Genomic DNA, 10,803 nt, shown 5'->3' with positions numbered 1-10,803 from the left:
ATGAATGGTATATTTTACAATAATTACTAAATTTACTAATCCCCATAAAAGATCAAAATCTACAGACACTTCTCCTGCTCTAACCTTCAACATTAAACTGGCTAACTGTAAATAAGTCAAGTGTATTGCACTATAGATTCCAACTCTTTGGAACTGTAATGCAATAAAATCAATTCAATCTCCTCATATCCTTCCTCACAACAGATAACGTCATGGGGAAATAAAAATAAGAGCCAGCACGCAACCTCTGACACCACATTTTGTCCTTTGCATATGCTGATTGGAGTGTGTTCCAGATTTAGAGATCACCATGATATGGAGGGGAATCCATTTACAATGGGCCGGATTTTGTGGTAGAAATAACGGTGAGGCTAACAGCGCTCAGTGTTATTTATGTGGAAATCGTACAGCAACTTTCGGTGACTGCACATGTGGAGAAACGGGGAAATCTGGAAGTTGTTGTCTGAGATGCGATGCTCCTCCAAAAGCTTAATGTTAATGGTATCTTGCGAGAGACTCAGCATTCAAATATATTGAATGGCATTAAGTTGCTGTACTTACCTGATATATATGAACTAAACTCACCAGAAAAAGTTAGGGCTTGTCCATTCCGGTTTATTCTTTTGGGTACGAACAAATAAACATTAAATTAACAAAAATACATTAAATGAAACTTAATAAATTAAATTAAAATTTGATTGCCGGTGGTGATAATGCACTCCAGTCCCTGCGGTGCCCACCAGTTGTGGAAGGCCTCGAGTGTGCCGGCATCCATTCCAGTGTACTCTTTTGATGGGTACATAAACAGATAGACTGTAACTAAAATAACTTTAAAAGAACCTTAACAAATTAAATTAAAATTTCATTGGCCGGGGTGATGATGCACTCCAGTCCCCGCGGCGCCCACCGGTCGCGGAAGGCCTCGAGCGTGCCGGCGTCCATTCCAGTGTACGTACCCTTTTAATAAGTACTAATAAGTGATAAGTCTTAATTACTGCTAAATTACCTCTCTGACACTGAAAATTAAATTTACAAGTGTGGAGCATCATTCCTTCTGATTTCAATTATTGTTGGGAGGTTTAAAAATATTTTTAAAAGTAAATAATTTTTAAAAACTTTTTCTTTCTCTTTTATCTCTCTCTCATAATCCAATCTTTCTTTCCCTATCTTTATTTTCCTTTCTGTACCTAATTTGACAATGAATTCAATATTCGAACTTACACTTTCTGGTTCAGACTATGCTGCTCATTAAGCATTCTTCAGTCTGATTGGTTAAGGAGTCATACAGTTGCTCGCCCTGTTTACACAGGTCCCAGATGCTCGGTAGAGGGCGCTGCGCTTTTCCAATAGTTGGCTGACAGCAACTTCTCGTGTGAAAGCCCACAGCAAGTGTGCTGTTGGCTGACCTCAAAGTCCACCCTAAATCTCTTCAAATGCGCGAAGTGCGGCGGCGTTTTCTTTTTTGGCGCTCAGCATTTCAAAACGTCACTCTTTTTTCAGATTGAGTAATCACCATGCGCATGAGGAGAGATTGGATCGATTGGGCTTATACCCGCTGGAGTTTAGAAGATTGAGAGGGGATCTCATTGAAACATAAAATTCTAACAGGACTAGACAGACCAGATGCAGGAAGGATGTTCCCGATGGCTGGGGAGTCCAGAATCAGGGGTCACAGTCTAAGGATAAGAGGTAAGCCATTTAGGACAGAGGAGGAATTTCTTCACCCAGAGAGTGGTGAACCTGTGGAATTCTCTACCACAGAAGGCAGTGGAGGCTAACTTATTAAATACTAGCTGAAGTGCCTGGCGGTGCCGAGGGATTTTTGAGGGCATGTTGTTGTTGGAAGAGAGAGAGAGAGCGACTGGGGGGAAGAGAGAGAGCGACTGGGGGGAAGAGAGAGAGCGACTGGGGGGAAGAGAGAGAGCGACTGAGGGCAAGAGAGAGAGTGACTGGGGGGAGAGAGAGCGACTGGGGGGAAGAGAGAGAGCAACTGGGGGAAGAGAGAGAGCGACTGGGGGGAAGAAAGAGAGCGACTGGGGGGAAGAGAGAGAGCGACTGGGGGAAGAGAGAGAGCGACTGGGGGGAAGAAAGAGAGCGACTGGGGGGAAGAGAGAGAGCGACGGGGGGAAGAGAGAGAGCGACTGGGGGGAAGAGAGAGAGCGACTGGGGGGAAAGAGAGAGCGACTGGGGGGGAAGAGAGAGAGCGACTGGGGGGAAGAGACAGAGCGACTGGGGGGAAGAGAGAGAGCAACGGGGGGAAGAGAGAGAGCGACTGGGGGGAAGAGAGAGAGCGACTGGGGGGAAGAGAGAGTGACTGGGGGGAAGAGAGTGACTGGGGGGACGGGGAGGGGGGAGGGGGAGGGGAGGGGGAGGGGGGAGGGGGGAGTGGAGGGGGAGGGGAGGGGAGGGGGGAGGGAAGGGGAGGGGAAGGGGAAGGGTGGGGAGGGAAAGGGGAAGGGGGAGGGTGGAGGGGAAGGGGGAGGGGGAGAAGGGGAGGGGGGATGGAGGGGGAGAAGGGGAGGGGGAAGGGGGGATGGAGGGGGAGGGGGGAGGGGGGTGTGAAAGGTGTGGGAGGGAAGGGTGGGGGAAGGAGGGGGAAGGAGAGAAAGGGAGGGGGGAGAAAGGGAGGGGGGCGCCAACAGACCCTCTCCCCTCTGCCGGCGAAGGCTCCGCGGAGCTCCGTGCCGCCCCATGCACTGACATGGCCCAGCCGAGCGCAGCGCCCTGGTCAGCCCGAGCCCCACCTCCCGAGCCCCGCCCCACGCCCTCCCGAGCACCGTTGCCGGGGTAACCCGTCCCGCTATCCCGAGCACCGGCCTCTCGAGCCCCGCCCTCCCGAGCACCGGCCCCCTGCCCGAGCCGGCTTCAAGACCGCTGAGCGGGGAAGAGAGAGAGACGCCGCATCTCACCTGCTGGCTTCCCGCGCTCTGTGTCTCGGACTTCTGTGTGTCGCCTGCTGCGCGCGCACCCTGTGCCTGTCCCGTGTCCCTCGCAGCCGACGCTGTTGCCCCGGGTAACGTGCCGGGTGAGACTGGGGGGGGGAGGAGCTTACCACAAGCCGTGGGACAATTACCTAGCTCGGGCGTGGCTGGGCAGGAGAGGCCCAGGCTTTGAAGCCTTACAAAAACGGGGAAAGGTAGGAAAAAGAATCAGGTTAGAGAAAATATTTACAAATGAATTAACTTTTTTTTAAAACAATTTAATAAAATGAATTTTTTTTGCTGGAAATGTAGATTTGGAAAGAAACACGCAGAAAGTGGGAAAAAGAAATGAACAGTTTGGAATCAAGATGGTGGCCATGCACCTCGGTTCAAAAGGATAAGGCCCGCCCACACACGCACTGATTGGTCAACCGTCAGGTCCCTGAACTGTAGGATTGGTTAATCATCACGTCACTCAACTGTAGGATGGCCCGCCCGCACACACAATGAACCCGCCCCCACTCAATGCAAATGAGCGGATAACGAGCGGAATTTTGAACGTTTTTTGGATACCGTCGGCACAATTTTTGTCCGAGCAAAAAGTAAATATGCCTACAAGAGTCCCCTAATAATGAGCTTTCTTTTGATATAACATATGTGTAGGTACGCTCTATAACTTTTGATTGTATAGCCAGACAGAGAGACAGAGAGACAGACAGAGAGACATAGGCCTAGAAATTCAGTATAGCCACGTTTGGGGCGCTACAGCATGGCGTTCGCTAACTTTTGCGCCCGGCGCAACTTAGCGCCACCTTCGCCGATATTCAGTTGCATCGCCCCAAGAGGTTGCTGCTGCGCTAAAGCAGGCGATGCACGACTATCATTAGGCGCTAAGCCGGCAATCCGGGGCGCAAACACCGAAGGCGGGCGCAGCGCAGATGCGGCGAGTTGCTCATTGAGGGCAGACAGTCAGGCGCCGGTCAGCACTTAAAGGGGGAGGGTGGAATTGCTTGGCTGCCACGCCCTGCACACTGCAGCCCTAAGGCAAGGCCTGAACACTGCTTCTGGAACAGCTCCACGCCCAGGAGAATGGAGAAGGCCAGGGAGAGAGCGCAGCGCTTCGGCGAGGGTGACCTGAGGCTGCTGGTTGACGCAGTGGACCGCAGGCACCATATCCTCTTCCCTGAGGGTGGCAGGAGGCCGCTGCCCGCCGAATATCGGAAAGCATGGAGGGATGTGGCAAACAGGGTCACGTCCAACAGCATGGTTGGCAGGACACCAACATAGTGCCGGAAAAAATTCAACGACCTCACTCGGGTTGTCAGGGTGAGGACCCTTTCCAGTATCCTCCTCATCACTGCATGTGCACCTCACTTTATGGCCAAACAGGTCTGAAAGCCCTAATGGCCAGCCCTCATCCAGCAGCTATGGGACTGTCATGAAAAGCACTTGCGCAATCAGGACTTTAGACACTGTCAGGGCTATTCGACCATGGGAGGCAGTGCGGGCAAGATCAGGGCTTGACACTGTCAGGGCTAATCGACCATGGGAGGCAGTGCGGGCAAGATCAGGGCTTGACACGGTCAGGGCTAATCGACCATGGGAGGCAGTGCGGGCAAGATCAGGGCTTGACACTGTCAGGGCTAATCGACCATGGGAGGCAGTGCGGGCAAGATCAGGGCTTGACACTGTCAGGGCTAATCGAACATGGGAGGCAGTGCGGGCAAGATCAGGGCTTGAAACTGTACTTAGAGGCGGTCCTTTCACTTGCAGGCCAAGCTGGCGCATAACAGAAGACAGCAGCAACAGAGTAGGGGAGGCCGTCCTAACCTGAAACAGCTGAGCGACCTCGAGCAGCGAGTGGAGCAGATCATGGCAGGCCGGCTGAGTGGCCCCGTCACCACTGGAGATGCTGACCCTGTTCTGGGCACCAATGGTAAGGTCATCACCTTTTTGACCTCTCCCTTTCCACTTGCGCCTCACACCAGCATCCTTTGCCACTATCGAACCAATGCAGTGCACAGCAGCACTCATGCCTCCCTCGCTGCCGCCCTGTCCTCACTCCAAAGCAACTCTTGTGCCTCCCTGCTTTCAGATGGTGACTCGCCAGGTGAGGAGACGACCCCTCAAGCTGGCACTGTGTCCAAGTCAGACATAGAGGAGGAGGAAGAGGAAGCCAGACCATCAGGGACACCCTCAGCCGAGGCAGCCCATGGCCATGATGGTGACACGTCTTCCCTGGAGGGGAGCAGGGGGGAAGGGTCGGAGGATAGTGAAGCTCCGGGGACCAGCAGGCTGCAGCAACGCGGGAGGGGTGGGGAAGCTTGGCGGCCTTCTCCCCGGAGGGTGAGTGCGGCCTCCAGTCCTGCTACGGTGAGCGCAGAGGAGGTGCGGCTCCTAGCGGAAATGGGCGCCCAGGCTGAGCGTAGGCACACTGAGCTCATGGCTGCAGTGGCAAGGATGCCTGACTCCATAGAGTCACTGGCAAGGAGTGTGCAGGAATTCGGGGCAGCACAGGCCAGGAGTCTGCAACAATTCAGTGCAGCACAGGCCAGGAGTCTGCAACAATTCAGTGCAGCACAGGCCAGGAGTCTGCAACAATTCAGTGCAGCACAGGCCAGGAGTCTGCAGGACATCGCGGCAGCACAGGCTAGGAGTCAGCAGGACTTCGCTGCTTCACAGGCGGCTTCTAGCCAAGTGCTCAGTCGTGCCGTGCAGTCACTGGCTGCTGTCATGCAGACACAGACCAGGGCCACACGGGCACTAACTGCTGCCACACTCGCTGGATCGGCCAGGCATCGCCGGGGCACTCGCTGTGCCGCAGCAGCCCAGCAGTCTGTGCCTCAGCAGATTGCTGCGCATGCTGCAGTGCTGGCCCGTGCGCGTGCCAATGTATCAGCCGACCAGGGAGTGCCTGTGATCTGTCAGGTTGGCAGCATTCCTGCAGCCAACACTGTCACTCCTCCATTGCAGCTGCCACCAGCTGTTGGACAGACTGCTGCCGCCCAAGCAGAGTTGGAGCAGTCAGCAGCCGGCCCCTCCAGGCCCAGAGCTGGTCCAGGCCGACCCCCAAGGGCATCTGCCATCTCACCATCTGACCCTCAGCAGCCTTCCCCCAGCCTTGCTGCAGCCACTGGGGTCCCATTGAGGAGGAGCTGCAGGGCAGGTAGGGGTCAGTCATGGAAGCGAAACGGATCACCCTCGCAGGGGAAAAAGTAGAAGGCGTGGCCAAATGTTTTGTTTTGCTTATAAAAGCCGAGACTGGTGTATTTGTTTCATATTTAAAGGCCGAGACTGGTGTATTTGTTTCATATTTAAAGGCCGAGACTGGTGTATTTGTTTCATATTTAACGGCCGAGACTGGTATATTTGTTTCATATTTAAAGGCCGAGACTGGTATATTTGTTTTACTTGTAAAGGCCGAGACTGGTGTATTTGTGTTTTTGGGGGGGGTTTCTCTCCATTAGTTTGTCATGTGGGAAGGGCACAGAGGTATCATAGTAAAAAAAATTCTTAAATCGCACTGTCCATGCTTTCTTTTGGAAGTCCTGGTTGCCCTGCTCGGCTGAGGGCTTGTGGAGCGGCTACATTCATCTTCTGCCATTGGCACAAGCCACTCCCTGAGAGGGGGCCTAGAACCGACTTGCAATAAGCCGCCGACGGGCGGCCCTTGCCCTTTCTGCCTCCCTCCTGTGCTGGTCCTCCTCCTCCTCCTCCTCCTCTGGTGGTCCTCCAATGTCTGCTGGCAGTGGCTGAGTCCTGCGGATAGCCAGGTTGTGCAGCATGCAGCACACGACAAAGAAATGGGAGACTCGCTCAGGCGAGTACTGTAGGGCTCCCCCGGAATGATCCAGACAGCGGAACCGTTGCTTCAGCACACCGATTGTTTGCTCAATTATGTTCCTGGTTGCTTGATGGCTGTCATTGTATCGCTCTTCAGCAGGGGTGCTGGGCGCACGGAGCGGGGTCATCAGCCAGGTGCACAAATGATAGCCTTTGTCCCCGAGAAGCCATCCTCGTGGGTGAGGCTGGGCCTCAAACATGTCTGCCACAGAAGTCTGGCGCAGGATGAAGGCATCGTGGCTGCTGCCTGGAAAGCGGGCATTGACAGCTAGGATGAGCTGCCTGTGGTCACACACCAACTGCACGTTGAGCGAATGGTAGCCCTTCCGGTTGCGGTAATCCTCGGCATTCTCTAGAGGTGCCCGCAAAGCCACATGCGTGCAGTAAATGGCGCCCTGCACCATGGGGAAGCCCGCTAATGCTGCAAAGCCCATTGCACGCTGTTGCTGCTTGTCAATGGTCATGGGGAAGGAGATGAACTGACATCTCCTTCTGAAAAGGGCATTGGTCACCTGGCGGATGCAGCAATGTACCGCAAACTGGGAGATGTTGGAAATGTCCCCAGTAGCGGATTGGAAGGAGCCAGTGGCATAGAAGTTGAGAGCCACCGTCACCTTCACTGCCACCGACAGAGACGTCCTGCTCCTCAGCTGTGGCTGCAGATCTCCGCGAAGCAGGTGGCAGATCTCAGTGACCACCGCCCTTCTGAATCGCAGCCTCCGAACACACTGCTCCTCAGACATGTTCAGATATGAGAACAGCTGGCGGTATACCCTGGGTGGGTAAGGCCTCCTTTGCTGATGCCTGTTGCCCCTTCTCCGTCTGGCCATGACTGGCACTCTCTCACGGCATCTCTGAGCCCTTTGAATGCAATGGAGAAGCCCAACGTTTCCACCCATTGCAGCCCCCATTATATGTTTCCAATCGATGCTATGACTCTGAAGCTAAAGACAAGTGCAAAGCTGTGGCCTGAAGCCACAAGTACCTGTGCGAGTGTTGAGCCAAACCAGAAAGCTCTCTACCTTTGTCTCTCTCCAAAGATCCGTCTCTCACAAAGGAGTGGTGCAAAATGGCTGCCATTTATACTGCAGGAGGAGTCCCCTTTAATTAGCGCCCCCCCGCGCCCCGCAGCAACTGGGAACCATTCCCCTCTACCAGTCGCTAGGGGCGCCAGGCGCACAATAGGCCGGCACCACTGAATTTCCGGTTTGGGGCGCACAAAAGGCGTTGCACCATGAAATGACGTCAGGATCTGCGCGCGCAGCTGAGCGTGCGCAAAGGTTTTGCGCCGCCGCTAAACCTTAACTGAAGTTCGCAAGAGGCGCAGATCGCACTGTGCCCGGGCGCTAGCCGCTTAGCACCCCACTTCTCCTCCTCCTAAGGCGCTAGTGGCTGGCGCAAACAACTGAATTTCTAGGCCATAGCCTTTTATATATATAGATATTCAAGAAAGAGTTAGATATATTTCTTAAGGCTAAAGGGATCAAGGGATACGGGGAGAAAGCAGGGACAGGGTACTGAATTTGGATGATCAGCCATGATCGCATTGAATGGCGGAGCAGGCTCGAGGGGCCGAATGGCCTACTCCTGCTCCTATCTTCTATGTTTCTATGTTACATTTGTGCCTTTTCCTTTTAAAAGGCGTGCAATTTAGCAAATGTCTCTGTTAAAAGATATTGGGCCAGAAATTGCTGAACGGGGCTTGCAGCCCCGTTTTTGCACTTACCCCGCGCTCCTGCCAATCAGCTCCAGGGACGCCTGCACTTGCTGAAACAGAAAGAAGAATCCCGGGCAGCGTATGACGTCACGCCGCCCAGGAGTGCAGCCAGCGCGAAGCCAGGAGCGTGCAGTGCAAGTGAGACACGCCCCTTGAGGTCTCAGTTTCACTGGACACGCCCCCAATGTTTCTGTCAAGCTGCTAAGCATTTTTACATGCAAAGCAGCAGTTTAAATAGGTTTTTGGAAGTTTTTTGAAGATTTTGGTAACTTTTATAAACTTTTTAAAATGTTTACATTATTTTGAGTAATCTGAAGTAGTTTTAAAGAGAATTAAAGCAATTTAAAGACTTTTAAAAGCCCTAAAAGAATTTTTTTAATTCCATTTATTTATTTAGCAAAGTCGTCGTCATACGTGTCTTCACACTGTTCCCTTTGGGGAACTGTATGAAGTGGTGGAAGGATTTATGGCCATGATTAACGCTCATTCCGTGACTGTAACCATCTTTGAACCAGCCATTAGGGCGGTTAGTCCTATGGCGGGAGGGTTTTACGGGCTCCCACAAGCTATACAAGGAGGGGGGGCCACCCACACCCACGGACGCAAATATCCCACTGGATGTCAACCCAGAATTTAGAGCCGGAGCTCCGACTCCACTTGCCGGGACTGTCTGGAGCGGGGTTCGAAACCCTACCCTGATCTGGCCCAGCGGCGGGGATCCTACCGCTACGACAAAGGCCCAATCCGATTCGCAACGTGAAATGGCAGCATAGGGCTCCAGTCACGGGGAGGGAAAAGGCGCAGGAAACGTATGGGTGTCACCTTTTGTGCGGAGTGGGCCTTTTGCGTAGCAGTAAGCATCCCCACCGCTGGGCCAGAAGGAGTAGGGTTTTGAACCCCACTCCAGACAGTCCCGGCAAGTGGAGTCGGAGCTCCAACTTTAAATTCTGGGTGGACATCCAGCGGGATACTTGCGTCCGTGGGTGTTGGTGTCCCCCCCCCTCAGATGGGTTGTGGGAGCCCGTAAAACCCTCCCGCCATAGGACTAACCACCCTAATGGCTGGTTCAAAGATGGTTACGGTCACGGAATGAGCGTTAATCACGGCCATAAATCCTTCCACCACTTCATACAGTCCCCCAAAGGGAACAGTGTGAGGATACGTACGATGATGACCTCTTGCGCAATGCACCTCCTTGGACCCTCAGTCGCAGATGCGAGGGGGCAAGTCGTGCAATTGTTAAATTTTTCATTTTATTGACATGTAAAATGTTGGCCCAGTAACTCCCTTCCAAATGTGCGAGTACGGTCGGGGTACTTACGCATCTGGCTGGATGAAATGCCGGTTTTCAGCATGCACAGTGCATGTGGGGAAAACCGGCATTTCCTGTCCTCTGAACGAAGGGGTTCAGAGGCAGAACGCGTGCGACTGCACAGGCAGCGCGTGCGCAGTATAATTCGCCGCTTTCATTAATGCTTTCAGTGAGGTCAAGTCATTACAACTTACACATGAAAAAAGCATGGGTACAGTTGCTCCAGAGGCTGCGGAGGAAGATATTTATTATCGTGGAGCTTCTGAAAGTATGTATGTCTGTATATATTCCTTTCCGTGTTATGTATATATTCCTTTACTTATGTGTATGAATGTATTATTTAATTATGACTTTCAGAGAAAGTAACTTATTGGAAAATCATAATTAAAAACATACATTCATACACATTAGCAAAGGAATATAAAACATACATACATATACGTAAAGGAATATATATGTGGACATACGTACATAACTCATTCTCACATTCCATTCACACAGCCACAATTGCTCCTTCTACCTACCGTTCTGAAAACCCTTTAAAAAAAAAAAAAATTTTAACTTTAAAACTTACTTAAAATTTCTTAAAATAACTTCCCTCCCTTTCCCAAACAAAAATATTGCATTTCAGAAGCTCCACGATAAAATATATCTTCCTCCGCAGCCAATGAACAACTTTACACTTGCTTTTTTCAAGTGTAACTTCTAAGGACTTACCCTCACTGAATCCATCATTGAAATCCACAAAGTTCACTGCGCAAGCGCTGCCTGTGCAGTCGCACGCGCTGTGAATAGACCTCGGGTCTGGAAATGCCGGCGTTCCCCGCATGCGCTGTTCCTGCTGAACGCCGGCATTTCCAACGGCCAGATGCGTGAGTACCCCGACCGTACTCACGCTTCTGGCCGCGAATTTCTGGCCCATCGTGAAATATGCAAAGTCGGGGCACCAATCCTGTTGCACCTGCAACAAAAAAAATTAGTTTCGAAAATTGCCGACAGTGCATCTTTAT

Source organism: Somniosus microcephalus, chromosome 1 (genome assembly GCF_052327205.1).
Source record: "Somniosus microcephalus isolate GS21.2 chromosome 1, FLI_Smic_1.0, whole genome shotgun sequence".
Classification (NCBI taxonomy): Eukaryota; Metazoa; Chordata; class Chondrichthyes; order Squaliformes; family Somniosidae; genus Somniosus; species Somniosus microcephalus.
The sequence above is the reverse complement of the archived record's forward strand: the minus strand, read 5'-3'. Positions refer to the sequence as shown.